Here is a 7,937-nt window from a genome sequence, read left to right as displayed (position 1 = left end):
ACTAGGTTTAGAAATAAAATCGATGTAACAAGATGTAGATTGACAAGGACACAAAAATATCACCATACACTTGCTGTAAAACTGTATAATAAGTTGCCAATGTGCCTGGTAGAATTAATATGTTCTCCGACAGACTGTATAAATGGCTTAAACTGAATCCTATGTATTCTGTTGACGAATTTCTTGAATGTGAAATTGTTTTCTAATATAATAGGCCTATTTTATAATTTTAATATATGTTAATGTGCTATCTGTTCTTTGTTACACTACTTGTTATTAATCTATAGCCTCTATTCTTGTTAATGTTCTTGTTAATTTGAATTGTTGCTCTGTGATGACTCAAAATTTTATATCTGTTATCTTATTGGTTATTGTTAATTGGTTTGTTATTTGTAATTTTGTTATGTGTAACTGTATTTCAGAAGGTTACCTAGAATATTACTTGAACAATGAGGATCTACCAGGGGCTAATGCAAGTTATTTTTTTTGTTGTTGTCTGCTCTCATTTTTGAATTTTTTTGTTAACTATATATACTACTGCTGGTTGTAGTACTTTTATAATTTCTTGACAAGACCTATTGTAATTTTTGTAATTGCTTAATGGTCAATAAATATCTATCTATCTAATAGGAAAAAAAATGTTCTGTTAAATTAGCATCCAAGAAAATTAAGAACATACAATATAAAAATTGTTTTTAATAATTATAAGTCAATAGAACTAGTTAACAATACATATAGTTAACAAAGAATCGAACATCCGTAAACAAATGTTAAAAATTGAACATAACAAATAGATAATGACAATATTACAAATATCGTTGTTACCTTTAATGACACAAAATTAAAAAAAGAACAATTATGGCCATAAAATATACAACCTTTGCAAATCAAGAACTATATGATGAATGCAACTTTTCATAATAAGAAAGAGCAAAACAAACAACTAGGACATTATATTACATATTTTTGTTGGCTTTAAAAGAACGAATTTCAGTTTAATTTCGGTTATGTTTGAAAAATTATGCTATTTCTGTAATTTTTTTCAAATACATTAAACATTCTAGGTTCTTGATAACAGAATTGGTGTTTTCCACTTAAAAAAAACTTTACTTCAAGAAACATATGTTGCGCAATACGTGTCACTCTACTCACCTCTTTATTGAAATGGATATTGGTACTTAGAGACTTGCATGACTGTGTTGTACTTATAAAGATGTTGACATTTAATAATATTATGTTCAGTGAATAAGTTACTCATACTTTCCATACGCCTCAGCCCATACATTGCTCACCACGCATGTCTCCGACAAATTACAAAACACTGAACTATGGTTGGGTAATTGCCTCTAAAACGAATCAACTCACACATAACCCAGCTATGATGTGAAGGGTTGATCCAATGCGACTGTTGAGTTTATTCCGTTCACCTTCTTCTTACGTACAGCATCTGAAAACTGATACAGCCGTTGCAAATTTTACTCCTGAAATTTAAAATCATGTTCGTTTGAAGGGATCTTCAATTAGATGGCAACAAAGAAAAAAGAAGATAAAACCGAACAGTGCATCTAGGTGAAGAGCTATTCTCATTGTCCAATCAGGATCACAATTGATAGGATCGTGTCAGCTAACATCGATACACTCAATTTTATAAATTAGCTCTATAAATTCTTAATCTTTAAATAATACATTTTTTGTATTTACTAAATTTTAAGATCCATTCATTTCTTTTCCTGATGTTACTGTTGATTTTATTCAAAGTACTGAAGTACTGTAATATTCCTTGTTGATTTTATAAAAATTCTGAACTGCGACACTAGTATTATTACAATCAAAACTTGAGCTCCAGTCAGCCAAGTGTCAATCGGCCAACCGTTTCCACAGTTTAAAACCTTTTCCATAGCTACTTTTCTTCAATAGACAGATATTTAAATCCACAACTATAATGCGCCTAGTAAGATTATTATTTTAAAAGAAAATATGTTTAGAACAGAACACGTTTTTTCAAATCATACAGTGAAGCAATAGGAAATTTTGAGTAACTTTCATCTTTCCGAACAAACACTTTACCCACCTCGGTCTACACTTATTTGTAACCATGGTCCCTAATCTGTTTAGAATGATAAAGCAGGCTCTTACTAAATGACGTCAATTGATAGACGTTGTTTGTAGCTGTAACATCCTTAAGTATGGTGACACCTTTCAGAAAGGTGACATTCAGACTGTAATTACATCAATCATCTCAACTACTGACTGACTGACTAGGTACAGGACATTCTTGTTACATAAACTTTACATTTCCCCTGATGCATTTATCGTTTGGTTTGTTGCAGGAGGTGCCACGTCTTCTACTGAAGGCATACCGGCTCTGATCCGTGACTACTGGCTACTGTGTGACACTGTACGCGAAGCTAACGCTTTCTACGGCGACCAGCTCCTGGCAGTTGTCCTCACGACGTTGATACGTACCGTTATCGATCTCTCAGCCTTCGTTGTTATTTACAATAGTATTCTTAATGGCAGTATCTATGCAGGAATATGGTCCTTGGTCCACATTTTGTACTTGTTGACGTTGGCTTACCTCTGCACAAACGTTACTGAATCGGTATATATTTTACATGTTCACTGTCACCTTCTAGTTATATGTGTTTTATATAATGCACTAAATTGTAAATGGATGTATTTACTATATAATCGTTAATGTAATTGCCTTCATTAGCTTCAACTTAATTTATTTATATTTCAATATTGCTTTATATTTCAGGCAGATGAGATGACTCACTCTGTTTTTAAACTGATCAACATGGACATAGACGAGGAACTTCGAGATTAGGTTACATTCCTTTTATACATTTTACACAATTGACTTAGTGAGTGTTATACATCCTCTATGTCTGTAAATATACAAATAGTTTTTATAATTAAGAAGACAAACTATTTTACTATATATAAAAAAAACCGTTGACATAAATATACATAGGCATTATTTGGATCACTGGAATGAAGCTTGATCAGGTTATCATTACTAAATAGTCTGTTTAAATATTATAAAACGTGCAGCAAAAGATCAAAACCAAACCAAAAAATACTCTATAACGCTAGAGTACAGTGAAATCTGATTGAATATAAGATATTTTTAAAAGTTCGCACAGCAGTATAAAAATAAAAACATTTGAGACTCAGTGATAAGTGAAAACCGTCCTGGCAAGGCAGTTGAAGTTTCAAACTCTCTCACTCAAAACGTCATTTTACAATGTTCACTTTGTGTACAGTAAAATGCATAATCTAGGCAAATTATTTTATCACCAAGGAAAAGAAAGTGTTTGGGTTTATTTATACAGGAAATATGATGATAGGTGTTACTAACTTACTTATTGCTATTTTAGTAATTTTATTTATTATTGGTATACTTTTTATATTTGTCTTTTTGTTAAAGTATGGTATAATTTATTTGGATACAACCTAAAATCCTACATTAATATTTTAAGTTCTGTTTATGTAGAAAATAATAGTGATAACGTTGGATAGTGAACTGGTAATTTTATTAGACTAATCCCTTAGTTTTATTGTTGTCCCACAATACTCAATGGTCACTAATACATTTATTGAGTGTATGTGTTATCTATATTTCAGTTGGAGGATATCTTGCTCCAGTTGTATAATCACAAAGTGGAACTCTCCGCATTAGGATTTTTCAACATGAACTATAGAACAGTAACCTCTGTAAGTATTTAAACTTACTTTTTAGAAGTCTAATAAAGGCTTAAAGTAAACAAGCATTTTTTGGTTTCAATCTTTTAGACATAATATATAAAAAATGTTTCTAATAGTTTTATAATAGTCGTAGAGTTAAATTTGCATAAGTCAGACCAGTTTTTTAGACGATAGTAGAACGTTCACATTACACAAAAACGACTCTTAGTTCTTAAATATTTCTGAACGTAAACTGTCGACTTCTTTCAAATAATAGGTTTAATTTAAACTGACTTTCCCATTTATATTTTTCTTTCAAGCATTTTCAGATTACTGCATTATCCCACATTTCAGAGTCCCTGACGTGATTTGTCATTGTCGGTACACTGGATCTGGTTTTATGCTTGTGACCAGAGTCCCCCGGAAAATGGTTGAATTGGAAAGAAGAACACGTAATCTGAATTAAAGGGCTTCGAACATCTGCTTTGATGAACATCTTGTAGTATATACCAAAATTATAACAAAAAATTTAGAACAAAAACCTTTTACCCTTTCTAAACTTTCATCGTCAACGATGAACGCCAATCAAAGAATAGTTTTTATAAACCTAATATCGAACGTGTGGGGATATTCAGTTGTAAACTGAAGTGCAAAATATCAGCTTTAAGGTTAAGGCAATTTAGATATAATTTACGTTTGAGAACAATGTAATGTATTCAATCTTTTAATTTCTAATTATTTTATACTCTTAAAAAAAAACAAAACTTGTAATATGTCAAGAAATGTACAGAAAATTCTATCATGCTTGCTATAATGTGTTACCACAGTGATTTTGGATTACAGGAAGTTAAAGGTATCTGATACACTAATATCTTCTGCTATCAAACTACAGTTCTAGGTATCATTTTGTCGCGTCAGGAGACGGACAGTTCTCGATGATGACGTGCGTGTCTGCGTAAGACAGAACCGTCCTGTCAGTGTATAGTGACCGAGGCCTTCACACCTGCCTGTATAAGTAGCCTACGGAAATATATATAAAACATTTAACTTATTGTTTCGCAATTGTTGTAATGTATATTTAATTCACTCTAGTTACGGGTGGGTAGGGTTTCGCGGCAGGTTGTATAGATTAGCGTACGTTCCTACAATTTATTAGAAAATTATGAATTAATACATTTATTTCTAACTGGCATTGTCAGATTACGACGTATATATTACTAATTTAACTAATATTCATTGAAAAAATAAGGCAGATAATTGGGTTTGGGTTAGGGTTAAATCATCAGTTAGTAGCTGAAACTGTGTATTATAAATATAGGACTATTTAAAAAAATCTAATTGTAGAAGTATTCATCATATAGAAGTATTACGAAAAATAGATATTAAAATAATACATTTAATTTTATAAAAAACTAAAAATAAATACATTTACATGTTCATATAACTTTCATATTTTACGTATGATAATAATGTCTTGGATCTTGTCTTTATGTCTTCATCTGTCCATGAAATTCTCAAAGACTGCACGACTGAAGTCTCAACTCCCATTCTGTCGACAGCCCGTCGAACTGTCTCCTTTAAGTCCCTGAAATTTCGGAGTTTATTGGCATACAGCGATGATTTCACATATCCCAAAAGTGAAAGTTTCCAGGCATGAGATCTTTGGTGACCTTTGATGGTCGGAATTCCAAGAAATGACGCAATCCCAAAATAGTTCCTAGATCTTCAGGCTTGTTTCGCGGGCAAATTGGCAGGTGGCACCATCCTGCTGAAGCTACACTCATAATTGTAATCGGAAGGATGTATGAACATGTTGATGCATTGCATTTTGGTTTTTATTAAAATAAATCTCTTAATTTTATATATCAAAATTGGTGCTCTTTTTAATCACCCTTAATATGCTACTAAAAAACGAAGCTGGCCGTGATATCGGGGTGTCGACTGGGCAATCAATGCTCGGCTGAAACCACGGCAGGGTTCCTTGTTTTCCTATGGCCTTTTTCGAGCGTTCAGGACAGTCATGATTAAACAAATGACATCAACCCACTTCTAATGCTGAAGATAGGAATTTAGAGTATGAATATTTTTAATATTTATCTCTCTGAAATTCTTAACTGTTTTAAGACTAGCGAGATGTAAGGGGAGATAACACCGTCATCCGTCACCTGGGTTAGGTGATCAGAGAGTCCAGTTTCAAAAATACGCGATTGGGACAGAAACTTTTCGAAGAACTTAATAATGTTATTACTATACGTTTTAGAAACATGACCATCAATTCTACTTAAACAAGCAATATGTAATCTTCCATTATTAGAGATAACGCATCCAGTAATAGTTTCTTCTCCTAGAGTCTCTCAAAGTAACAAATTTGAAGTCGCTAAAAATTATGGGATTGTTACCACCCCCAATATAGCCATTAACAACCAAATCAACATGGAATAATATAGCCATACTGTGGACACATTCCTTGTATAGCTGTTTATATATCATGTTTTGATTTTGTATGCTGACTGTCTTCCTTATTGTACAGATGGCTGGAGCTATAACCACTTATTTGGTGATCCTGGTTCAATTCCAGACATCGTCCTAGACGTGAGTGGCTTATGTTGGATCATCTCGACCCGACCAATATCTACAGTTAAAACACTTTATTCCTGTACTTATTAATCGTAAACGTTTTTGAATTAATACAGAGTTATAGCTATTAACACAAAGACTAATTTAGAAGTTTTGGATGTTTAGTTGTGGTGGTTTTCGGTTGAAATAACTCATTATGAAATTTTAATAAAATTATACATCAAAGCCCTTTCAAGAAGACATAATATGTTGAATAAGTATGTACGATTATGTTTTCAATATTGAACAGCGATGTTTACAGTATGTATTTCAAAGATGACTGTAGGGAATCACGTGTTAAATTAAAAAATAATAGATTTTCTGCTACATTTTCATTAACAATATCATATTAATTTTAATCTTATTAGAAATATATATATATATATAATGCCCTTAGTTAATAATTTATTAAAGACTTTGTAACTTATTGAAGCCATAAATATGATAAGATAAATATTAGTATATTTTTAGAGCTTTTTATTTTAATCTGGTTACAAACATTTCTGCTTTTCTTGGAATAATACAATTTTTGTCATATCTCTGTCTACATGAATGTTATTTTTGGTTTATATGTTGATAAATATAAAAATATCCAAAGAAAAATCTGATTGCGCCCATTTTAAAGTAACTACACAGCATCGACCTCGTGTGAAAACATATTCGCTCTCTCCATAAAACACATTCAGAATTTCATAGTTTAATTTTAATATATTTATGATTTACTGATTGTAATTCTGTTTAACTTGTCTAAGTAGAATATCTGGATCTGGACTGTAAGTACGGTTAGTGTACTTCTTGAAAATTTGTAAACTATAAGTACTATTGAAATAACATTTTATATTTTTTTTATTTTGTCAAACATGTATAACATGTTTCAGATATTTTAAAATTTTTCTACTCTAACAGAGGTACTTGTGGTCAATTTGGTCAAGAGTGGTTGGTCCTGTGTTGTCAGAAGTTTCAGTAAATGCAAACGAATTTGAGCGATATTTTTCCAGAAGAATATGAGCAATATATTAATTATTGTAATGTCAGTTTGTAATCAGAGAAAATGGCCGTGTCCAATCTATATACCACAGTTTTCAGTCTGATAACACTCAGTTGATTGTGTGGCCGTAACTGTAAATATCAAAATTGTTGTTATGAGTATTTAAGGAAATATATACGTGGATAATTAATATTATGATAAAATATTGCATTGTATGGTTGGTAATAAATATAAAATACAATTATTAGATTTTTACTTTGGAATATTGATTTATAGAGCATTGCATTAATAGAATGATACACAACATGCTTGCGAGTTTTTTGTTATATCCAGGGTGAATTCATGTATAAATGTTTCTTATATTTATTATTATTCATTAATTGTGCTCTTATAATGTTGGAATGGCCACGACTTCACATTGGATATTGTCACTTTGAACATATCCTAAAGAAATGTAGTGACACCACCAATTGTTAGACATTTTATATTTAAAATATAACGCTGTAGGTAAATATCAGTTGTATTGTGGTATTTCTATTAATTACTTAATGTTTTTTACTACTACAGATCATCTTCGATTACTTCAAATGGATGTAAAGTTACTTAAGGGAAGAGAGTTACTCCCTTTAATTTAATTTTAATT

The 7,937-nt window shown here is 31.2% G+C and overlaps 1 long non-coding RNA gene across 1 annotated transcript; it reads left to right on the top strand.

Annotated features, from left to right (window-relative positions):
* The first annotated feature begins 1,641 nt into the window (after window positions 1–1,641).
* On the top strand, window positions 1,642–7,602 carry LOC124368486. Its single transcript, XR_006922951.1, has 3 exons — window positions 1,642–2,867; window positions 3,631–3,720; window positions 6,221–7,602. It is a non-coding gene; the product is annotated as an uncharacterized LOC124368486 (long non-coding RNA).
* The last annotated feature ends 335 nt before the right edge of the window (window positions 7,603–7,937 follow it).

This window comes from Homalodisca vitripennis, chromosome X (genome assembly GCF_021130785.1).
Source record: "Homalodisca vitripennis isolate AUS2020 chromosome X, UT_GWSS_2.1, whole genome shotgun sequence".
NCBI lineage: Eukaryota > Metazoa > Arthropoda > Insecta > Hemiptera > Cicadellidae > Homalodisca > Homalodisca vitripennis.
This window is presented reverse-complemented; position numbering and strand designations above follow the sequence as displayed.